The 25,925-nt window shown below is 45.3% G+C and overlaps 1 protein-coding gene across 4 annotated transcripts in view; it reads right to left on the reverse strand.

Annotated features, from left to right (window-relative positions):
- Window positions 1-25,925, reverse strand: part of MYO1B (myosin IB) — a 927,952-nt gene that overhangs the window by 453,267 nt on the left and 448,760 nt on the right. For 3 of the 4 annotated variants that reach the window (XM_068244861.1, XM_068244860.1, XM_068244858.1), the window contains exon 1: window positions 12,680-12,891. The exons of the other annotated variant lie outside the window; for it this stretch is intronic. The gene's annotated coding sequence lies outside the window, so the exon portion shown is untranslated. Of the gene's footprint in view, window positions 1-12,679; window positions 12,892-25,925 lie in introns of those variants that run through there. 4 annotated transcript variants of the gene reach the window in all.

A 25,925-nucleotide genomic window follows, 5' to 3' on the forward strand; every position in this document is an offset into this window, starting at 1 on the left:
GTTACGGTGGTACCAGACACACACTTACGCTCTGCTCTCGTTCTTGCTATACTGGTATTATTGGTGATTCTGCGGATCACACATAATCGAGTATAGCGACTGTATTCTTGGTGATTCCGCAGATCACCAATAATCAGTCATCTGAGTAGTGGCATTAACCGTTACAGAAACATAACTGGAAAAAATAGTGGGCACCTAAATATAGCCAGTATAAAATAAGTCACCCTTTTCACCTCTTATTGCCGCTAATCATTGCAAATAACATTGCAGTCTATGGTGGCGCTCTTTTCCCACAGACTGCTCTGGTGCCCTTTTCAAATGATACTGCAGGGAAAACACTAATTCGAGTCCAGCCAATAGCCGGACCCCAAATTACAACACCAGAGTACAGGCTAGGTTATCAGTACGGGAATAGATTTGTTATATTGCCCTAATTTGCCGCACACAGGGATAGCTGTCTCTTGGAGCGTGCCCAGATCAACATCAACAAACGTGCTGATAAATAGGGCAACTGTTGTGTCAAAGCATTATACTTACACATGTGGGTCACAAACTTGACCACAAAGTAGGCAGGTGGGGAGAACAAAACCGACACCACTACGGTTAAAAGACACTTTCGCCAAGGATGGGCAATGGGGATTACCCTCCAGCAAGGTCAAAAATGTATAGTGGATATGCAGAGGCACCAAAAAGGTATGAATAATACCTTTAAAAACTTGGCCTTAAGAAGCAATATACAGGATCTTCTCAAAAAATTAGCATATTGTGATAAAGTTCATTATTTTCTGTAATGTACTGATAAACATTAGACTTTCATATATTTTAGATTCAAATACACACAACTGAAGTAGTTCGAGCCTTTTATTGTTTTAATATTGATGATTTTGGCATACAGCTCATGAAAGCCCAAATTTCCTATCTCAAAAAATTAGCATATTTCATCCGACCAATTAAAGAAAAGTGTTTTTAAAACAAAAAAAGTCAACCTTCAAATAATTATGTTCAGTTATGCACTCAATACTTGGTCGGGAATTCTTTTGCAGAAATGACTGCTTCAATGCGGCGTGGCATGGAGGCAATCAGCCTGTGGCACTGCTCAGGTGTTATGGAAGCCCAGGAAGCTTCGATAGCGGCCTTAAGCTCATCCAGAGTGTTGGGTCTTGCGTCTCTCAACTCTCTCTTCACAATATCCCACAGATTCTCTATGGGGTTCAGGTCAGGAGAGTTGGCAGACCAATTGAGCACAATAATACCATGGTAAGTAAACCTTTACCAGTGGTTTTGGCACTGTGAGCAGCTGCCACGTCATGCTGAAAAATGAAATCTTCATCTCCACAAAGCTTTTCAGCAGATGGAAGCATGAAGTGCTCCAAAATCTCCTAATAGCTAGCTGCATTGACCCTGCCCTTGATAAAACACAGTGGACCAACACCAGCAGCTGACATGGCACCCCAAACCATCACTGACTGTGGGTACTTGACACTGGACTTCAGGCATTTTGGCATTTCCCTCTCCCCAGTCTTCCTCCAGACTCTGGCACCTTGATTTCCAAATTACATGTAAAAGTTGCTTTCATCCGAAAAATGTACTTTGGACCACTGAGCAACAGTCCAGTGCTGCTTTTCTGTAGCCCAGGTCAGGCGCTTCTGCCGCTGTTTCTGGTTCAAAAGTGGGTTCATGCTTCCATCTGCTGAAAAGCTTTATGGAGATGAAGATTTCATTTTTCAGCACGACCTGGCACCTGCTCACAGTGTCAAAACCACTGGTAAATGGTTTACTGACCATGGTATTACTGTGCTCAATTGGCCTGCCAACTCTCCTGACCTGAACCCCATAGAGAATCTGTGGGATATTGTGAAGAGGAGGTTGAGAGACGCAAGACCCAACACTCTGGATGAGCTTAAGGCCGCTATCGAAGCATCCTGGGCCTCCATAACGCCTGAGCAGTGCCACAGGCTGATTGCCTCCATGCCACGCCGCATTGAAGCAGTCATTTCTGCAAAAGGATTCCCGACCAAGTATTGAGTGCATAACTGAACATAATTATTTGAAGGTTGACTTTTTTTTGTTTTAAAAACACTTTTCTTTTATTAGTCGGATGAAATATGCTAATTTTTTGAGAGAGGAAATTTGGGTTTTCATGAGCTGTATGCCAAAATCATCAATATTACAACAATAAAAGGCTTGAACTACTTCAGTTGTGTGTATTTGAATCTAAAACATATGAAAGTCTAATGTTTATCAGCACATTACGGAAAATAAAGAACTTTATCACAATATGCTAATTTTTTGAGAAGATCCTGTACATCCCAAGAAACATGTTGCTATCTTACCTCAAGTGGTGGAGGTAAGTTGTAAATTGTTTTCAACTATTTTTAATACCTTTTGGTGCCTCTCAAAATCCATGTGTACAGTGTTAACATATCCTTCACATTTACTGGCACAGTTATAACATACAGTACAAAACAATTTTGTTGCTGCAGTCTTCTGGCCTGACAGCGCGCTAATTTCTCCCCCTATACTGTATCCCACTTCCCCAACATTTATTACATATGACATGATCTGACATGACGCTGTCACATCAGTGTCTAAATAACAGATGACAGATAGATCAGCAGTGCGATCACATACAGACATAACATCCATGCCTCACTTGGCGTATTTGTACAGGCTACAGCATAAGTAGATCTACATCATATAGGGTTTTCTCAGATCTCTGCAGGAAAGAAAATTAGTAACGCATTTTACACGGATTATGGATTGCCCACAGTCCGGGGCCGATTTAACATATTTTCAGGTTCAATTATCCTTCAAAACAGCAAACAAACTACAAAGAGCGTCTTTAACAAGGATGTAATGAATTGCAATTAAAGCTAAAGACTATCACAACAGGTTTTAAAGGAATGTGTCACAAAGCAAAGCACCTATGCAATTATGATATCACAGAAGCAGTCATTCCTTGACTCATGTTCCATTTACATGTTCCAGCAGTAGACAGTGAGTCACTACCATAAAATAATTTACTATGTGGCAAATAACAGAAGGGCTGCTTCCATCATAGCCTAGTCACACAGGAATTGTCATTGGTTTGTACACATTTCTTGTAAAAAGGATAAAAAAATAATACATATTACAAGCTGTTTGATCAACCTCAAAGTTCCACTACCTTTACACTAACTATAAAGCTGCTTTCACATTGCATTGTAATGGACAATGCAATGCGATAATATTGATATGGTACATTCACATTAGTTTTGCGATGCAGGTGCGATGCAGCAGATTCTGTTGCAATAATGCGCACCCTGCTGTGCTTTACCAGGAAACATGCACCATATCGAATGCATCATAACCTCATGCAGTGTCACAAGAGAGACACAGCAGCAAAGGGCTAAAACTGCACAGGCAGAACAGAGTTAGCTTTTTAGCTCTCAGCTCTTCTGACAAAAGTTCCTGTTTTTCAAGGACCCCTGTGATTGGCCATAAATCAATTTGTGATAAATCCTTTTCCCAAAAACCCTGTCTGCAGAATCTTGTACCTCAAATGCAGTCTTTGCACTTATCCAAGACTGACTGTAGGATTTGCACCTCTAGACTTCTGCCAGAGATCTCGGATTCTTAATGCGTACTCACCACCCGACAGGTCCTGCGATGCCCCCTTGACGGTAATTAGCGACACCTCTTCCTGCCAACGTGTATGCCCGACGTCACGTGATGTTACAAGTCGGGCGCGAACGAGACTTCAAGCGATCGCAGTACTTTGTGCGGGTGTTGTCGAGGATCTTAGGGATCCAATCCGCTGTGACGGTTGTTATTGCAGTGCGATGCTAAGTGTCATTCGCGTGATCATGTGCCTGTACCCACATCACAATATCGCGGAAACAACCGCTTGGTCCTCAAAAAATCGTCAGTTGTCGGGAAAACGTGATGGGTACATAGCTTTATCTCTGCTTCTCTTTACACGGTTGCTTTTACAAGGGACAGCTGTTCTGCTGGTATGCCAATCGAAACCTACAATTCACATATATTTCATAGATTTTCTAGCCACTGGGAATATGCTAGCCGACCCATCTTTACAGAAGTCTTTAAGCACAATCTGACACTTGTTCTGGGAAATTCCCAAGCGGATCTGACCTAAGGTTCTCCGTAACACTGTACAGGCCCTTCTCAGAAAATTAGCATATTGTGATGAAGTTCATTATTTTCTGTAATGTACTGATAAACATTAGACTTTCATATATTTTAGATTCATTACACACAACTGAAGTAGTTCAAGCCTTTTATTGTTTTAATATTGATGATTTTGGCATACAGCTCATGAAAACCCAAAATTCCTATCTCCTGGGTAAGACTGCCGACCTGACTGCTGTCCAGAAGGCCATCATTGACACCCTCAAGCAAGAGGGTAAGACACAGAAAGAAATTTCTGAACAAATAGGCTTTTCCCAGAGTGCTGTATCAAGGCACCTCAGTGGGAAGGCTGTTGGAAGGAAAAAGTTGCACAACGAAAAGAGGTGACCGGACCTCGAAGGAAGATTGTGGAGAAGGACCGATTCCAGACCTTGGGGGACCTGCGGAAGCAGTGGACTGAGTCTGGAGTAGAAACATCCAGAGCCACCGTGTACAGGCGTGTGCAGAAAATGGGCTACAGGTGCCGCATTCCCCAGGTCAAGCCACTTTTGGACCAGAAACAGTGGCAGAAGCGCCTGACCTGGGCTACAGAGAAGCAGCACTGGACTGTTGCTCAGTGGTCCAAAGTACTTTTTTCGGATGAAAGCAACTTTTGCATGTCATTCGGAAATCAAGGTGCCAGAGTCTGGAGGAAGACTGGGGAGAGGGAAATGCCAAAATGCCTGAAGTCCAGTATCAAGTACCCACAGTCAGTGATGGTCTGGGGTTCCATGTCAGCTGCTGGTGTTGGTCCACTGTGTTTTATCAAGGGCAGGGTAAATGCAGCTAGCTATCAGGAGATTTTGAGGCACTTCATGCTTCCATCTGCTGAAAAGCTTTATGGAGATGAAGATTTCATATTTCAGCACGACCTGACACCTGCTTACAGTGCCAAAACCACTGGTAAATGGTTTACAGACCATGGTATTACTGTGCTCAATTGGCCTGTCAACTCTCCTGACCTGAACCCCATAGAGAATCTGTGGGATATTGTGAGGAGAAAGTTGAGAGACGCAAGACACAACACTCTGGATGAGCTTAAAGAGGAACTCCAGTGAAAATAATGTAATAAAAAAAGTGCTTCATTTTTACAATAATTATGTATACATGATTTAGTCAGTGTTTGCTCATTGTAAAATCTTTCCTCTCCCAGATTCACATTCTGACTTGTATTACATGGTGACATTGTTACTGTGGGCAGATTATGGAGCTGTTTCTAGCTGGTCTGGCTTTAACAGACAGCTATTTCCTGTCTGAACATTGTTACATTGTGACAGTTTGCCCAGAGTACCGTACGGTACCAGAGCCTCTTGTGGGAGGGGTTTCAGCACAAAATCAGTCATACAGCGCCCCCTGATGGTCTGTTTGTGAAAATCATTATTTTTCTCATGTAAAAGTGGGTATCAGCTACTGATTGGGATAAAGTTCAATTCTTGGTCGGAGTTTCTCTTTAAGGCCGCTATCGAAGCATCCTGGACCTCCATAACACCTGAGCAGTGCCACAGGCTGATTGCCTCCATGCCACGCCGCATTGAAGCAGTCATTTCTGCAAAAGGATTGCCGGCCAAGTATTGAGTGCATAACTGAACATAATTATTTGAAGGTTGACTTTTTTTTGTTTTACAAACACTTTTCTTTTATTAGTCGGAAGAAATATGCTAATTTTTGAGATAGGAATTTTGGGTTTTCATGAGCTGTACGCCAAAATCATCAATATTAAAACAATAAAAGGCTTGAACTACTTCAGTTGTGTGTAATGAATCTAAAATATATGAAAGTCTAATGTTTATCAGTACATTACAGAAAATAATGAACTTTATCACATATGCACATATGTTAATTTTTTAAGAAGGACCTGTATAGTTTAATACAGCAGTTTAATACTCATGTTTCATATATGTGAGTTTGTAACGCCTTGCAGAATGCAGATATGCAGTTCATATATTGATAGGTCTTATGTGCACAGAGAACGTTTTCTGCCAGGTTTCATCCTTTCTGAGAGTGGGCTGGAGCTTCCTCTGGCAAGAAGGGTATCAGCTCTTATGTCAGCCCCTCCCATCAGAATGAGGTAGAAACAGATCTCTGGGTCCTTTGTTCATCATTTATCGAATTCCATCTATCTCACCATGTCCACCGACAAGCATTTTTCCAGGACACGGCAGACTTAAGGTGGAAAGGTCATGGATTGCAATTATTTTCTATGGGCTAGTTCACATGTATCACATGTATACATGTATCCATTCTGACCTGCACAATTTTTCTGGAGCTGCATTGCTACATTCATTTGATGAATGACATGCATCTACTCTAGGACCCTGGAGCGGCAGAAGACATTGGGCTTGATTCAGTAAGCAGTGCTAACCTGGTTAGCACGCCTAAAGACTTTGGGCGTGATAAGTAGGGTGCTAACTAGGTTAGCACCGCTTTGACAATAAGATCGTGCTCAAAGTCCTGCGCGCAAAAATTTGCATGCACGCACAGTGCGATGCAAGCGAAACGGCGCACCGCGATGCGACGATATCGGCACATCCGATGCCCCTATAAGGTCGCATGGGGTGCGACCTTAATGTCGCATAGTGCGACGTTAAGGTCGCACCCCATGCAACCTTATAGGGGCATCGGATGCGCCGATATCGTCGCATCGCCGTGCAACGTTTTGAGCGCATCGCGCTGTGCGAGACTTTGCGCGCGAGTTGATTTCATCACGCCTAAACTGAGTTTAGGCGTGAAGAGGGGCTTTTCCCAAGCGTGCTAACAGTTAGCACTGCTTACTGAATCAAGCCCATTGACAGAAAACATACATTACTCCAGCTGGATCCAGCATAGATTGAACTTAGCAAATGGCTTCACGTACAATTTCACAAATTGTAAAACTCATGCAAAAAATATGTACAGGAGACATACATGACTCCTCATAACAAAATTGATCTTAGGACTCGTTTCCACTAGGAGCAATGCTTAGTGTAGATTGCCTTTTTTGTTTGCGTAAATGCACAGCACAAGTGTTTCCAAGACAAGACGTCCAGCACTAGTGGAAACCTGGCAGTATTTTAAAAATGCACCATTCAAATTGCAATATTTAATATAGTGCCGACATCTTCCGCAGCGCTGTACATAGTATATAGTCTTGTCACTAACTGTCCCTCAAAGGAGCTCACAATCGAATCCCTACCAGAGTCCTATGTCTATATCGTGTAGTGTATGTATTGTAGTCTAGGGTCAATTTTAGGGGGGAGCCAATTAACTTATCTGTATGTTTTTGGAAAGTGGGAAGAAACCGGAGTGCCCAGGGGAAACCCATGCAGATAGAGGGAGACCATACAAACTCCATGCAGATGTTGACCTGGCTGGGATTCGAACCGGGGAACCCAGCACTGCAAGGCGAGAGCGCTAACCACTACGCCACCATGCTGCCCGTGGTCAGTGCCACTGAAATTGCTCTCTTCTATACTGAAAATATAAACATGCATTACAAAAAATACTACATAAAGTGTGCAGGAAGCCTCGTGCTGCCTACAGGCAATTAATGCTATATAAAACAATGGGGTGTATGCAATACAGCAGAATGCGATAGATTACATCATTACATTACTCATTGTGCAGTAATTATGTAATTATGCAAGTAATTGCAAACACCCCAATAACTGCTGATTGTTCTAGAACCCAAGTTCTCGCATTGGGCATGCACAAGTGCAGTTACTGGCCATGCTTGCATCTTACTGGCCATGCTTGCATCTTACTCATGTTCAGTGCAGGTGTATTCAATTACGACCATGCCTCTGGCCCGAACATGCCTAATGGACCAGCTGGGTCGAACAGGTATAGAGGATCCCAGTGCAGGGTTAGTGGACTGGAAAAACAAAACACAGAAAGCCTCTAGTCTAGACTATCCAGATGCTTCCCACTAATGAGGTATCTAATTTGTATAGTTTTTCCCAATTAAAGTATTTGAATGTAGCATAAAAGGTTGTTTGAAAAGTATTTATACACAAGTATGGAGTACTTCAAATGAATATGTATCAAGGAGTATTTGAAATTAGTTTACCCACATAGGGGGTACCTTGTGAACACCTGCTTGTTTTAAAAGGGGTACTTGTTGTTGTAATGTTGAGAAACACTGTTCTAGATGACAGATTTAGGAGCAATCACATTCCTACGGAGAGGTGTTGTGGCATAGCAAGTGGCAGCAGAGCAGGAGATGATGAACAGCAGCTATTGTTCACCACTGTTCATTTAGTGACCTCTCAAAGTGGACTGTAAAGCTCCATACACAGAGCGCCTCCAGCGAGAATCCAGAATGTATATGGCACCCACTAATACCCCTCGACCACTCAGTCATCTGTCTGTTCTGGCAGATCACCGCTCAGTCAGCTATCTGTTCTTGCGTATCACTTTGGGCGAGTGACGGCCAAGAGCATTGTTCTCCCCAATGTGTCTGCACATCCCCATCGGCCGACATCGAGCGTGTGTACACAGGGGTGGTGCCAGGGGGCTTGCCAATATTATAGCACCCCCCAACAGGTCCATAGCAACCCCAGAGCTCCCCCATGAAGTATGGGGCAGCCCTGCAGATTGATTAGCAGCAGCCAGCCTAGTGAGAGAGTCACTCACCTCTCTGCTCGCCTCCAGCGCTGAAGCTCACCCCCCCCCCCTCCTTCCTGTCATCAGCCGCCACTATGTTTTGTTTCTGCAGCCGATGTTTCCTATCATGTGATTTAACGATGACCTGCTGGCGAGTCACAATGATAGGAAACGCCAGATGCAGAGACATACACAGTGGCGGTTGATAACAGAGGGGAAGAGGAAGCTTCCTCACTGGAGGCGAGCGACTGGGGGAGCATCTGGCCACCTATACAACACGGGGGGAAGCATCTGGCCAGCTATACTACAAGGGGGGGAGGGAAGCATCTGGCCAGCTATACTACAAGGGGAACATATCTGGCCACCTTTACGACAAGAGGAGGGGGGAAAGCATCTGCCCACCTATACGACAAGGGGTAAGGAAGAAGCATCTGGCCATCTATATGACACGGAAGGGCAGAAGCATCTCTGGCCACCTATACTACAAGGGGGGAGGGAGGAAGCATCTCTGACCATCTACATGACAAGGAGGGAAGCATCTGGCCACCGATACGTCGGGGGGGGAACATCTGGCCACCTATGGGACAAGGGGGGAGAGGGGAAGCATCTGACCAGCTATACTACTAAGGGGGGGGGGATGAGGACAGCAGCTCTGGCCACCTATACTAAAGGGAGGGGGGAAGAATTTTTCCACCTATACTACAAGGAGGAGGAGGGAAGCACATGGCCGCCTATATTACAAGGGAGGAAGCATTCTCTGCCCACCTATACTACAAGGAGAGGGGAGAGCATCTAGCCACCTTTGCTACAAGGGGAGGAACTCTAGCCACATATGCTACAAGGGGGGGAGGGGGGAAGAATCTCTGGCCACCTATACTACAAGGGTAGCACTTTGCAGAGTACATAGTCATGTTACAGGCTGTCTTCTCTGCTATATCTATAGTAAGACGGTCATTTTTCTTTTTTTTTATTAGGAGAGGGGGCTTTATTCAAGTTTTTGTGGTTGATGTCCACTGTGAATTAGGGCTGGTTCACACGGGCGTCTGCTGAGCTTTTTCTTGGCATTGCGTTCAAACGCCAGCGTTTAAAAGCTAGCTTTTGAAAGCTTTTGAAAAGCGTTCAAGGCTAGCAGTTCTGGTCTCTGCTATTGTTTCCTCGCGTTTACTGCCTCTGAAAGCAGCATGTTGCTTTTGAGACTAGACGCAACGCTGGGATCTACTGCCAGGCTTTCATGAAAGCCTGCAAAAGCCAGCTCTAAACGCTCCCATTCACTTGCATGGGATGGCAGTAGATCCCAAAAAACGCTGCGTCTGAAACGCTGCGTTAAACGCCACAAAAACGCCCGTCTGAACCAGCCCTTACACCGCTGCTAAGTTCATGTACATTTGGCCCTGCCCATGACCCATCATTACCACGCCCACTTTTCAGTGCATGGACACATCAATTTTTTGCTGGCAGCTATCCTGCCAGTGGATCCAGCACCCTCAATTAAAAAACCTGAAGCCACTCCTGTGTGTACTAATGTATACTTAACTGGGGCTTCCTACAGCCCCATAAGTACTGTGGCCTCCCAGTCCGTCTGCCACGGCCCCTCCGTTATGCCGCTATGACTCCCGGTAAGCCTGGGAAATCGCGGGTTTCTGCGCATGTGCGCACCCCTTGTTGCGCTCCAGTCCCCTGGAGCGATCTGCGCCTGTGCAGTAGTACTGCGGAGGCACAGAACGCTCCAGGGGACGGGAGCGTGGCGGGGGCGCGTTCACGGCCAAGTCACACATGCGCAGAAGGCCTCGACTGGTGGCGACTGACCGGATTACCAGGAGTCGTATCGCCAGAACGGAGGGGCTGAAGAGGACAGCGAGGGAAGCCACTGTGCTTTTGGGGCTGGAGGAGGCCCCAGGTAAGTATAAATTAGCGATAGTGTACCATCTCTGGTACACTTTAAGGGCCCGTTTCCACTAGCGCGAATTCGCATGCAGACAACGCATGCGGATTCGCATAGGCAATACAAGTGGATGGGACTGTTTCCACTTGTCAGTTTTCATTTGCGTTTTTATGTGCAGGATTTTTCGTGCACATAAAAACGCAGGTAGACCCTGCAGAATTCGCCTGCGTGTGGAATGCAGGCGAATCGCAGGCAATGTATTTAATAGGGAAATCGCATGCGTTTTTTGCATGCGTTTTTTCCCACGATTTCGCATTGAAAGTAATGTAAATTGACACAGGCAGTGACATGGTTAAAATCGCATATACCCTGCCTATGCGAAATCGCATGCGAAATCGCGGCAAAAAACGCATGCGGAATCGCATCCGCATGCGATTTTGTCAGCGGTGATATGCGGCGATTCCGCACCGCACTAGTGGAAACGGGCCCTAAACGATATTATAGGTCATCTGTACTGACAACAGATTGTTGCCCAAGACAATCAGGAAGGATTGTCTCAGCTGAGGAAGGTGTACCTGTACCCGTTTATTTAATGCTGAGTACACACCATGCAGCTTCCCATCCAATCAATGGGATTGAAGCGATTATTTCTGACATGTTCGATCTGCTCCAGATCAAAAATGACTGTTGCCAGTAGTAATCGGAAAATCAATCCTGTTAGCGATCGGGAAAAGTTTGGAAATGTACACACAATACAACTTCCCGTCAGATTACCCGTCTTTCGGACGGAAAACTCCATAGTGTGTACCCAGCATAAGAGCACTTTCACACTTCGTCTGTTGAGTAGATGGCACAACTGACAATATAACTGCATCACAACATGATGCAATTATATTTCTGTGGTGCTTCCACACTGGCACAATTACGTTACTGTGTTATGATTGCTGTGCATTGCCAATTGACGCGTGTGGAGAAAGCATAAAGTCTATGAACTGTATGCTGCACTGGACTGGACACATCACATCGGTACTCTACGATGTGACTTTACATGACAGTTGCAAAACTATTTTTTAGGATGTGCAAAGTATATAGTGCTAAAGTGCAGTAATCCATTCTTTCAAGCTAAATATTCAAGTCATTTCAACAACCCTTATACACACACAGATCTCTCCTAAAGATAAACTCTTCTCACCAAAAGCTTGACATCATTACAGCTAATTAGAAACATGCCTGGTACCACTTAAAGCACGAATTCCAACCCCACCCCCTCCCCAAGTGTAAACCAAATAAGGATTATCCAAACTGGAAATTCAAAGTCTAGATGTTTAGTTCCATCCCATTTTTCAAACAGATATTCTTTCAAATCCATGGCTATAAGCTTTTGAATTGTAATGGATCACACAGGGGTCTATCTGCATACATGCAATGGAGACTCAATCACTTTGTAACATTATAGGTTATTTCAAAGAAAGCTCAGTCACTTCTGGGAAAGTAACCCACAGAGGTGTGAAGGTATAACAAATTCACCTAGAGCTGTCTTACCACAGCTAATCGTCAACTCATCCAGTCCTGCATTTCATTTTCACTTTTTAGTTCAGTGGCTGAACTTAGTACACAAAAAGAACTACAAACTAATCGATCATCATTAATGCTGGCTATTTCACAAAACCTATGATTTAGTACGATCTATTCTCAGTCCAGTTGCATTACATAGTACTGAGCGCTCAATACGGGCGTGCTAGGGGTTACTTTCTATACAGAAAGCTACATGCTGATGGCTTTGTTCAGTGTCCCACTGCCAGATGACTGAAGCCTTTGTTACCAGCAGCTCCAAGCTGGGCATTTAAATCTCACAGTTTGATTTGTGACACGTGGACCATACAATAGCTCGACCACCTCTGTTCTAGGTCAGGGGGCGAGACTGTATTTAATTAGATAAATGAACTTAAGATTTGCTAAACAATAAATTGGTGTGATTCACCTATTTAAGTGCATATCAGGTAAGAAATGCTTTAACAAGGACTTCCCATTCATAAAAGCATGCCATACCTTTCTATGGAGTAATCCAGCTGTTTATTGGGCTAGCCAGCCAGTCGTTTTGGTAAATTATCAGTCCAAATGGGAAAAGTACTGATTGTTTCCAGCCAGTCCAGAGGGGCTGGAGACAGGACGATGAGTACGTATCTCGCAGCGCCTCTGCCTAGGGCGACTGTGAATGAATGGAAGACAGAAACTTCCTCTCAGTGTGCCACTCCGCAGCTGTCCCAGCCGGGAAGAAGAGGCCACTCTCGGGATTCGGGAAAGAGGGGTATCCCTCCCCCGCCTGTCTCCAGCACACTTTTTTTTATTTGTTATAACGTCCCGCCTACACTTGTATAGTCACCCATTCACATAGCGTCACCTCCTGGTTCTACAGAGAAGCTCAGCACTGATTGCACACGACTCTTGTGCTAAAAGTTATGGCAACCACATTCTGGGACATTTAAAGAATTTCACAAAGCATTAAATAAAAAGTAGCCCCCCGAGTTACATTAATTATTGTAACTATCTATACACTTTTTTCCCTCACGTGGTATATAATTAATTTTTAAAGATTACAGTAGTACCAGACCAGCAGTGGCGTAGCTATAGATCTCTGGGCCCCAGTGCGAATTTTACATTGGGCCCCTAAGCACTCTATACATAACACTTGATACGGCACAACAAAACCTGCCAAGGTCATTTACAGTATTAGAGGTGCAAGAAGGGGATGGGGAACAGTGGGTTAATGATTACTACCATTCAAAGCATCTATAGAAGTGATTATTACCACCACAGGACCAATAAACAGCTTATACTTTGGTTTAGGAAGGGCCCCATGAAGCCCCTCTGGCCCAAGGGCCCCGATGCGGTCACTACCTCTGCAACCCCTATTGCTACGCCCCTGCAGACCAGAAATGTATTGTACCATGTTTAGCCATTAGTAAAATCAGTAAATTATGAATCAGGATGATACCATTTATCGGCTTAAAGTATTACCAATGCGAACCTTATGTGACAAAAATGAGCCAATGTATTGTTGGCTAGAGTTGGGCCGAACCTCCGATTTTAGGTTCGCGAACCGGGTTCGCGAACTTTCGCGGAAGGTTCGGTTCGCGTTAAAGTTCGCGAACCGCAATAGACTTCAATGGGGATGCGAACTTTGAAAAAAAAAAAAAATTATGCTGGCCACAAAAGTGATGGAAAAGATGTTTCAAGGGGTCTAACACCTGGAGGGGGGCATGGCGGAGTGGGATAGATGCCAAAAGTCCCCGGGAAAAATCTGGATTTGACGCAAAGCAGCGTTTTAAGGGCAGAAATCACATTGAATGCTAAATGACAGGCCTAAAGTGCTTTAAAACATCTTGCATGTGTATACATCAATCAGGTAGTGTAATTAAGGTACTGCTTCACACTGACACACCAAACTGTTCACTGAACAGAACAGGTATGCAGTGGCGGGTTCACTGAACAGGTATGCAGTGGCAGGATCAATGAACAGGTATGCAGTGGCAGGATCACTGAACAGGTATGCAGTGGCAGGATCAATGAACAGGTATGCACTGGCAGGATCACTGAACAGGTATGCAGTGGCAGGATCAATGAACAGGTATGCAGTGGCAGGATCAATGAACAGGTATGCACTGGCAGGATCACTGAACAGGTATGCAGTGGCAGGATCAATGAACAGGTATGCACTGGCAGGATCACTGAACAGGTATGCAGTGGCAGGATCAATGAACAGGTATGCAGTGGCAGGATCACAGTACAGGTATGCAGTGGGCTGAGGGCTCACTGAACAGAACAGGTATGCAGCCAGGAAGAAGTTAAGCCTAACTAATCTTTCCCTATGAGAGACTGCAGCAGCTCGCCCTACTCTCACTAATGCAGGCACACGAGTGGCCATAACGGCCGCCGCTGCCTGCCTTATATAAGGGGGGGTGGGGCTCCAGGGGCTAGTGTAGCCTAATTGGCTACACTGGGCCTGCTGACTGTGATGTAGAGGGTCAAAGTTGACCCTCAGGTGCATTATGGGGCGAACCGATTTTTTGCGAACTTTTGCCGCAAAACGTTCGCGTGCGACACCCGCACGCGAACCACCTAAGTTCGCGCGAACCACGTTCGCCGGCGAACCGTTCGGCCCAACTCTATTGTTGGCATGTTAGTTTTTAAATATACTGTATAATATATATATATATATATATATATATATATATATATATATATATATATACACATGAATAGATAGATAGATAGATAATATATACCATGTTAGCTCTGAATCCCGAACAGCAGACTACGACTGATATAGGGGCTCAGACACAGATACACAGGGCTGAATTTACAGCTCAGGAGCCTATAGGCACATAAGCTCTGGTGCCCTAAACTCCACTCCATAACACAGATCACACCACACCCCTCATGCCATGCCCCCTTTTTCTTATTAACCGCTTCCGGACCAGCGAGGCTGAAATCTATGTCCTGCTTGTGGCTCTGACAGGACGTAGGTTTTAAACATAGCCGCAGTGCGTTCCCATGCTCCTGACAATCGTGCCGCTCTCCCATGGCTGCAACTTACTCGCACTCAGTATGACGGCAGAGCTGTGGGAGCCGCTCAGGAGACTATTTCATTGGCTCCTGACTCTGTCATCACTGTAAGCCAATCCCATTGGCTTACATTGATGGACAGTGTCAGCAGCCAATGAAAACGGCTCCTGACCTGCTCACACAGCTCTGCTGTCATAGGGACGGCAGTGAGAGGGACCTGCGGAGATGGGAGAGCGGTGTGACTGTCGGGAGCGACAGGTCTGTACGGCAAATCACCGGTAAGTGCCGTTTTCCGGTACCAGCAGTCTCTGGTCCTTAAGGGGCCAGAGACTGCTGGTACGGAAGTAGTTAAAGACACTCTGAAGCGACTAAAAATTGCTATTTTTACCTGGTAGTTCGCTTCAGTAGTCTCAGTAGATGTAAACCGCCACATCCCTGCGGCAAAACGAGGGCTTTAGACCCCCCCAAATCCCGTGGCAAACATCCACAACTTTCTTGGTCGTGGAATTTGCTGCCCAGGGAGGCAGAGCTTTGAGCTGTAGCTCTGCCTCTACTGACGTCAATCGCGTGCGAATCTCCGCCTCTCCCCGCCAATCTCTATGAAGAAAGAGTAAGAGGGGCAGGGAGAGGCGGAGATGCGCTGCGATTGACTTCAGTAGAGGCAGAGCTACAGCAGAAAGCTCTGCCTCTTTCAGGAAGCGCTCCCCGGATTTTCCCCTGGGGATTTGGGGGGTCTAAAGCCCTCGTTTTGCCGCGGGGATGCAGCGGTTTACCTCTACTGAGACTACTGAAGCGAACTATGAGGTAAAAATAGCTATTTTAGTCGCTTCAGTCTCTCTTAAGTAAAACCACACAAGATAATGCAGATATTACCAAAGACAAGTAGAGAATACCAACAATGTGTTGATATTACCAATTACATGCAGTGGCGTAGCAATAGGGGATGCAAGGGTTGCGGCTGTACCGAGGCCCTGGGATTAGAGGGCTTCATCCATCTTACCAGCTTTTATTTAATGCTATCCTGGTAACTTCATTTGTGCATTGACTAGTAGTAATCCTTAACTAGCTGTTTCCTTTCTCTGACTACACCTCTCTGACACCGACATTGTCCTTGGAAGGTTGTGGGACTTCATATCAATCAATCAATCAATCAAATCAATTGATTACCATATTTTTTGGACTATAAAGGTCCGTACACACGCCGGACTTTAGGCAACGACGGGTCCGTCGTTGCCTCCCGCTGGGTGGGCGTGCCAGCGACAGTCCGGCGTGTGTACGCTCTGTCGTCAGACTGATACGGCTGTTTCTGAGCGATCCGCCCGGCGGATCGCTCAGAAACTGCCGTATCAGTCTGACGACAGAGCGTACACACGCCGGACTGTCACTGGCACGCCCACCCAGCGGGAGGCAACGACGGACCCGTCGTTGCCTAAAGTCCGGCGTGTGTACGCTGCTTTAGACGCATTTTTTCTCCCCCACCGTAATTTACGAGCCTGTGGAAGAGCCTGAGCATAGCAGGGAGGCTGTGAGTACTGTAACAAGTTTTAATTGCATGCCCGCTCCCTATCTACTGTATTAATGACAGACAGAGGAAGACAAAGAGCTGGGCGGAAAATGTACAAGCTTAATGCTGGGCATAGACGGTTCGTTTGTTCCTTTTCAATCGAGCCACTGATGGCTCGATTGATAATATCCGACGTGTCCGATCACTGCGGCGGATCGATTCTGCGCTTGATCTCCGCGGGTGGACAATAGAAAAAACGAAGCGCTGATAAGAAGCAACCGCGGGGACGTGCGGGAATCGATCGAAGCGCCCGCGCGGACGAGCGGGGATGCGCCGGCATTGAGCCAGCGGCTCGATTCCGGCGCATAAATGCAACGTCTATGCCCAGCATAACAGAAAGACTTAGCAAGATCTTAAAAGTAATTGAATGGGAGAGTGGGAGCTGAATGACGATCATGCCTGCAGACTATCATAGAGAAGAGGCTGTGAGCTCCATCTGCGGCGAGATCTGTAGCAAGTTTTCATATCCTGCCCACTGCCTGTCTGCTGCTGATATGTCGGGTGAAGTGAGAGAGGAAGCTGGGCGGCTTGTAACAGTGTACCCAGCAATCCGCTGCTCTCATGCTGCTAACAGCGCACGCTATCGCTGCATAGCGTGTGCAGGGGATTATAACACTCGCTGCTGTGATAAAGCTGCACTGCTGTAGCAGAGCAGCTTAGTGAATCAACCCCAATGGACTGTGTACTAGCGTCCGAGGGGTACTGAAGGACACTCCACTTTCTTCTGTACATGGGTGCCGATCACACAAGGACAATTAGACTGATGTAGAGATGGACCTAGCAAATTATGGATATATGCAGATAATGTTATAATTAGAATGAAAGATTCAGTTCACAGCTGGTTCACAGTGCGCAGTTGTGTTGCAGAATAATATTGCATGTCAACTCACTGCCCATACAATTCTATGGGGCTGTTCACAGTACTGCGTTGTAATTGATCAAGTTATTTTAACTCACTGCTTGCAGGCTTTTTATTAATGTCTATGTCTAGTCTCTATTGCAGTTCACACTCATTATAACATGTGCGCTATGCAGCTGACCACTGTGAACCTAGTCTAAGGCTGGACAGTAATACAATACGTCCGTCACCTTTTCATTAAACAATTAATTGCTGGTCTTTCACAATATTAAGCCTTACAAACATGGTAGATGAAACTCGGCCAAAAATACAGCGTGTGTACAGTATCCCCCAATGCTACCTGACACCTCAGCCAACTATCAGCCTGGTGGATCAATTCAGCCAAATGCCACCCAAGAGCATCGTTCCCTACATCTCACCCCTCTTCCAGCATTTCAATCCCACGCTGCTCCATCAGACCACCACACCACCCGCCCCATATTGCAAAAGAATACATCGCTAGCTTGCAAACTTGTGACACATCTGTTCAGCCTCAGCTCTGTAATGCCACCAGTGGGTCTAGATCGCCACCAGGCATTATGCCTCGTACATGTGTACGAGGCTTGAGAAGGAGTGAATTGATATCTCCTCTACCTGCCCCTCTACACCTATTGATGGGGATGTGTACTTTCTTGTAGCCGGTTTTAAAAAGTCAAGTAGCTGAAGCTGACAAGGGGGGCTTATACTACAGGAAAAAGAATTGAAGGTTTACAAAGTTCCCTGTCTTAAGAAAATCATTTGAATCCTTTATTTGAGGTTTCATCATATAAACAACCCAGATAATGTTGTTCGTGAAACTCATCCTTATGCCATATCATTTTTTATAAAATATTGCAAATGACCCTATTTAGGAATTGTATTAACCCCCAGAGCTGATACGTTATATGGCACCAATTTCCCTCCTCTACTCAAACATATCTCAACTCTCATGTTGTCCTGGTCCACATCCTGTTATCTATATTTGGCAGAATAAATACAATTAAAATGTCAATCCTTCCAAAGATCCTCTGTCTTATCCATACGATCTCTGTTTCCATTCCGACATATTTTATGTGACTCCTTCAAAACAACATTTTTTCCTTTATATGGGTGGGCAAGAGATCTTGGATTTGAAAAGCCACGCTTCTTGCCCATAAATATGATAGTGGATTGGGTGTACCCAATCTCCTCCTATACCACAGAGCTGCTGTGGCATAATGCTTCCTTTCCCTTTTCAAAACACAGGACGCTCCCCTCTGGACCCTCCTGGAAAGACAGTTCACTTGTTAGACTCGGCACAATCCCCTGGATTTCAAAACATCTCAGACCTAAACAACTTTGCTCCTTCCTTTCTTCCGACTTGGCCGACTGGGATTATTTTAGATATTCCGGAGGTCTTCAATCCTCACATTTACCTTTATGCCCCATTATCCACAACCCCCTCTTCCCACCTGGCTCTGACAACCCTTGTTTAAAGAACAAGTGACACCCATGCTAACCTAGAAATAAAAGACACATATATAAGTAGATAAATACTACTTCTACTTACATAACAGATGTATTGTGCTATTCACATAATGATTCCTGTGAATTTTATAAAGGAAACACTGAAAATCCTATTCTAGGCAGTGGCCATCTTGCCAAGCTAATGCTGCCATCATATCCTCCCTGACTCTTGTTTTCCCCCCTCCCTTCTCTTGCTCATTGTGTATTCATTAGCTGCCCTCCTCCCAGAGTCTTCAGACACTACCACTGAGGTGTATACTAACAACTGCACTGTCTTTTTTTATTTACACATCCAATCATTGAGTCACCTCAGCCTTGCTTGTAAACACAAGTAATCAGAGGGTGTTTCTGATAAGCATCTAGGCAGGGAAATAAATGGAAGAGGAGGAATATATTATATCTAAAAAGAACTCCCAGCATTCAACTCTTTGGCACTGTTTGGCACTCGGGCCAGTGCTCCTAAAGTATGTGATAACTACAAACCATAACAGCAGAAAAAGTTTTGCAAGATTTGAATGCAGGGTTAGCATCTTTATCACCTAATACACTCAGACCAGTTGCTATTGAAATTTTATTTTTATGGTGACAATACCGCTTTAAGTGGTGGACTGAGCACCATTTCCTTTTTCGTGAAAGATTTCCTTAACGGCAGAGACCTTATTCCGTAGGCAGTTATCCAAGATAGACACAGCCCCCCTGCTCAGAGCTCTTAAGGTATATGCAGCTAAAACACTGGATATCCTCTCTCTTGTATGAGAAAGGGAACCACCATTACTTCTTTCTTTTTTGAGAGTATGTGTCTTGAGAATCCGTCTGGGCCTGGTTTGATTTCCACTATATATTCCAGACTGTCCCATCCTGGGTCCTCTAGATTACATCCATATGTTTCAGGCTGGGAGAGAGAGATGGGGAAGCACAAAGACCTGTAAGACTGGGTAGACAGTTGGCAGAGAATCCCAAGCTGTTCACCCAACATTTTTGCTGTGGAATCGGCATACAAAGTTAACTAGATTGTATTTAGTACTGGCCAAACTAGCAAAATTGTCCCCTTCAATGGATTCTAAGTGCTTTAGAGGCTGTGGGAGAGAAGGTATGATGTTTCATAGTTGGTGGCAGTGCCCACGCCTCACGCGGCTGTGCAGTAGGACATTTGGTCTTTTACAGTCATGTGACAATACAGCACTGCGCTCCCAGCTAAATGATGTTAAAAAGAATGGTTGCTGGATCGCAGATGATAACGTGACAAAGCGCGCCAATTCCGTCTAATCTGCTACCGTTACCATTCGAGAAATAGTCGTATCCGATGTCTTGAAATATGGTGAGCAGACTAACATTAAAGATTGGTTGCACCGCTGCCGACAATGTAATGTGACAACCACCCGTATTACTAGGCCACAGTTGCCATGCAGGTCTCACGCACTAGAGACTTCTGGAAGCAAATCCACTATATGCACAGTAAACGGTTAAGATTGGTTGATGGTGATCATACATGTACAATCTCGATTGTAGGTACAATCATTAAAATAACAATATTGATTTCACGCTGGAAATTGGGTAATTTCACTGCCACCACTCTCCGAATCTAAAGGGGCGAAGAGACCCCCACTATTCCTGGAAGGTAGAACGATTATTTGCAAACCAAGCAAAACTACAATTTATAAGAAAGAATAAACAATGCGGTAGTATGACTCTTCGGAGGGCAGATTCTTTGTAGCAACAATCAAATTACCAGAACAGGCACAAGACTGAACAATAAAATCGTTAGTTTTATTTTAAAAGTATACACTCAAATATACTTTACAAACAATAGGTATATATATCTGTCAGTCAGAACAGATTGGGTTGATAGAAAAAGGGTAGAAATGAAAAGGAAACAGAATGTCTCATAATACAGCTCAAAATACTATTATTGGTAGTCCATGCGGCAATCGAATGTCTTTGGAGAAAAGTCCAAGATGGCCGATTGCCATGCGGCCAGAGGCATTTGTGAGAAGTAATCCAAACAATTTGCCAGTGTCCAGCTGGCCGTCGATTGATGGTATTTCGATGTCAGATTAAAGCTATAGGATGCTGGGCTCAGTGTGTCATTGTGTTTTACTAATCACTGTAGTTGGGAGGGGTTATGACACATTCAAATCCAGCCCAGTTTAACTTGAATAGGGGCAGTTCCCCCTGCACAGAGAGAGATTTTGGCACAATTCCTGTCTTGCCCAGTCTCTTTGTGCCCATAGGTCACATCAAGAAACAGAATGCATATCCACGTTCAGTGCAACGTCACAAATCCACAGATATCAAACAGGGGTGTGTCAGGAGTAGTCACACAGTGGTACTTCAAACCCGTATTGCTACGTGATTTAAGGTCTTGTCATTCTGGAAGCTTCCAAGAATGTGTTAGGATGAACTTAATCTCTGAAAAGACGGTGCTGCTAGCATCGTCAGATCATCCTTAAAAGCTTAAAAACTATGATGAGAATTATTAATTTCTGAGTTACAGAATGGTCAGTTCTAGTTGGAGAACTCAGCTGGGTGTTACCAGATCAGATAAAGGGTATTTGAAGTCCAGAGCTTCCTCTGCGAGTGAGAATATCAGACAGCATTCTTCAAGAGACCCTGTTTTTATGATATCTTGTCACAGTGGAGTGATGATTTATGGCCAGTGGCACAGCAGGGGTGGTTGGGCACTTCTCTGAATTTCTGCTAAGGTGATTTCTAATTACCTTGGCATGGAAAGGTTCCTTAATGATTACAGGTTGAGGAAGGGGAAAAGAACATTGATTTAAAATGTCTGTAAGGGACTTACCTCCGGGATCCAGCGATGCGGCCGTCTCTGCCAAGAGCGGGTCGCGTCCTAGCACTTGCGCATGATGGCAGCCCTCCTCCACTGGTGACGCACACACTGGGGATCGCTCTGCGCATACTGGTGGGTGGATGTCTTGCTCCTCTCGGCCGCAGTATGGTCTGAGGTGGCGACAGAGGTAGTGTCAGCTGACAGGATAGTCAGCTGACATTTAGGCAGAGGTTTATTTAATAAATATAAATACAATGGATGCTGGCCCTGGCTGGGATTGGGCCCTGGTCTCTCACATCGGAGGCGATGCCCTTAACCAGTATGCTTTAGCTGACACACAGTCAGGATGTTTTGCTGGTCAGTACTGGTTAGTCAGTTGACATGTATTGCCACCTATGTCAGCTGATTTCTCTGTCAGCTGACACTTAAACAGAATTAATGCCTGCGTGATTGGCTGTTGTGTGCATGTAGCCGGCCACTGATTGGATGCTGTCAGTATTTAAACCTTGCTGTAACAGTTGCATGTTGCCCGTGATAGCTCTAGCTTGCTGATTGCTGGGTGCTCTGTATACCTGCTCTTATTATATTGGATTATCTGGATTTCGACCTCTGCTTGTTTACTGGACCCCCTTGTCTGCTGCCTGAACCGACCTATTGCCTGGATTATCGTTACAACTATTTTCTGCCTGGTTTGACCTTGGATCCGTTCTTTGACCTCTCTTCTGCCTTGCCCTCCTGTACTGCGATATCTCTGTTTACCCATGTATGACCCTGGACTGTTGCTGGACTTTGCTACTCTGTGTTCTTGTTTAGGCCTGAAGTTTATTTGCTTACCCTGCATTCAGCTCCAATACTTTGCACACTAAAGGCCTGGGTGTAACCGAAGTCGGGTAGGTGTTGTCTTCTCACTTCTCGTTCAAGCGGGGACGCGCCACATGGGGTGAAGCATGTGAAGGTAGATTGGGGCATTGGAGCTGATTCGTGAGTGGATATTCCTACAGGCCTGACAATGTCATTTTGTCTTGCAATTTGTGCGCTTTTGACTCAAATGACGTATTTGATATGACAATCGGTATGACATATCAAAGGCGTCACAAGTCACTCTTTCATATCACCATATGGAAGGACCCATGGATCGCCCTTTTCCATGGTAGAATAGAAGGCTTATCAGAGAACTAGAGTAAACTTGCCTCTTACTTATGTCTCTCTGCCAAAATGACTATAGCAAAGAATTGGAAGAAGACACCTTTAAACTTTTTGGATGTTAAGGTCCATATGTTGGAGTTTATAGTCAATGAGAAATTGACTAGTTTTCTCCATAACTCCCACAAAAAGTTCCTCCATATCTGGCAACCTTGGATACAGCTTGAATTTCCAGGTTTAGACCCCGACTTACTCACTGTCATGATTTTGCGAACGCCATTGCGGCAAGCGCATGTAAATGCGCCCAAACTATGATCTGGAGAGCCCCTTTAATTCATATGCCTGGCTTTCAGAAACTCAGTGCTCTTCCATCTCACCACCCCTGCCCTGGGGGATGTGAGGGAGTGTTTGTTTGTGTTTGTTTGTACTTACTGAACGAAGCCATTCACCCTAAAGCCCTGTCTACACGGGGAGAGATTGTGGCGATCCGGCGGCTCGATTAGCCGCCGGATCGCCTCTTCCGCGTGCCTGCCGCGTCCCCACTCGGTGCGCGTGCGCGGGAATCAATACCCGCTCGATTCCCGCTCGTCCCCGTGCCGCGCCGCTTATCTGCCGCTCGATTCCCTGCCATTGTCCCCTCGCGGGGAGCGAGCAAGGAATCGGCGCTGCTAAGATCCGTCCTGTTGGATCTTATCAATCGAGCCGCATCAGTGGCTCGATTGATCAGGAGCATCGCGGCCGCATCTACGTGTGTAGATGTGGCTTAAAACCAGACCATCCACACAGGAAAAAGGTTATCTATAAGGGGGGCAATAAAGATTCTCCAGGAAGTTTCTCCCATCCTAGTTTTAAAGATAAGGAGAGGAACAGATATCCTCATAAACTCATTAGGACCCATTCACATTCCTGCCTGTCCTGAGAATACCCAGAGACATGTCCCTGGCTTAATGAGCTTTTGATATCTCACTTCATAGTAGTCCATAATTCGATGGATATTGCGGAACCGTTTGGGCCCAGTGGTCCACAACTCACAGTGCACCATGCGACCAGCGCAGCACACCTTCTGAGATGTTAATCGATCACCTAGTCATCTCCCAGTCTGAGATATCGATTACATGGACAGGGAAGGTGGCACTCCAAGCGAGTTTGATATCTATTGGTTCAGCGCAAGATGACGGAATGTAAAATGTTGGGTTTTATATAATATGTCAGATATCCGCTAAGTTATGGCATACTTGGAGAAACTGCCAATTCTGTCCCTCAGACAATAGGGGCGGACTTCAGCAGCCTGAGGTCAGATTTTTAAGGGTGGAGCAACCTCTCTTGTTACCATCCACAACCTCTGGCAGAGAGAGGGTTAAAACCGACTGACACTCAGCCTGGAGGGAGAGACCCCAGCCATCCTGTACCATCACAGATTTGGGCTGGATGATAAAAGGATTAATACCCATTCCACAGAACTTTCCAGAATTGGACTACATATCTTCTGTGGGACTTATCACAAAGGACACGGTAACTTGACAAACTGCTCAGACTGTAATCAGCTATTATTTTCATATTGAACCCTTATTATTTCTGTATCAATTTGTTTCTATTGCTATATTTTGTTCTGCATTATTTCTTTAAATAAACGATTAAAAAATCGTTCGTCTAAATGCTGTTCTGAAACAAATCTCCGCCAAAAGAATTCACATCTTCAAAGAGAGACATGTTACCATAACTGTTTTGATATTAAATATTGTTAGTTTTGCTATCTCTAGAAAGGTTGTCAAATTAACCCTTTTTCCTACAGGATTTAGCTAGAGTTAGAATTAGCACATTCGCACGCTTTTATTGCGGATTGGTGGCAGCGACCTGGACTCTATATGAAAGCACAGATTGTATCAATTGTATATACAATCGAAATTGGACTGCGTGTGGACTCACCAACCAATCCAAAAGGTTACTTTGCCTGCAGTTCTGACTGTCTTCAGGATTCCCTCAGGGTCTGAGGCTTTATGGTAAACTGCAGCAAAGGGAACAGGAATTGGTGGGTGAGTGCGCATACGTCACATTGGTAGGCAGTGGTGGGGCGGAGCCCAAATTGCTGTTAGTTTTTGCAGTTGTTTGGAGATCATTTTCAGAACAATAGAACATTGTTCTTTAAGTAACTGTTCTACAGAGCTTTGAGCACATAGACAGGGCATCTTGATATAGCATAGTACCAGATTGTTACAGTTTTTATTTGGCTATGTCTGAGCAAGTCGATTACCAAAACATGTCCTTGCCCGACCTCCAAAACCTTTGTCAGGCTCGGAGCATCGATATTCTAGCAAAAAACCCAAGCTAGAGGCCTGTGCGGGTCCACTTTTTCATACCCGACCCGCACCCGCGACCCACTACCCGCACCCGACCCGAGACCCGCTTTCTGGTGAATTTGATACCCGCAACCCGCACCCGCAGAACTGCTACCCGCAACCGACCCGCGACCAGCAGGACCGCTACTCGACCCGCTACCCGCTTTTTTACATTTTCTTCTAAAGTGCACATTTAAAGTAACATTTAAAGTAAAGTAAGCAAAAAACACAGTCAGAATTAACATGTTTGCTTTCACTACCCGCGACCCGCAGACCGCTACCCGCAACCCTACCCGCACCCGCAACTCGCTACCCGCACCCGACCCGCACCCGCAGCTTAAATTAATTCGGGTACCCGCACCCGACCCGCAATTCGGGGTACCCGACCCGCTGCAGGCCTCTACCCCAAGCTACACTGAGGACCATCCTCATGGAAGCCGATGGCCAGGTGATGGATGCCTTGCCACAATCCAGTCCAGAGAGACAGGATACTCCTGAGCCGGAAAGTGCTGATG

The sequence above is a fragment of the Hyperolius riggenbachi genome, chromosome 7 (genome assembly GCF_040937935.1).
Source record: "Hyperolius riggenbachi isolate aHypRig1 chromosome 7, aHypRig1.pri, whole genome shotgun sequence".
Lineage (NCBI taxonomy): Eukaryota > Metazoa > Chordata > Amphibia > Anura > Hyperoliidae > Hyperolius > Hyperolius riggenbachi.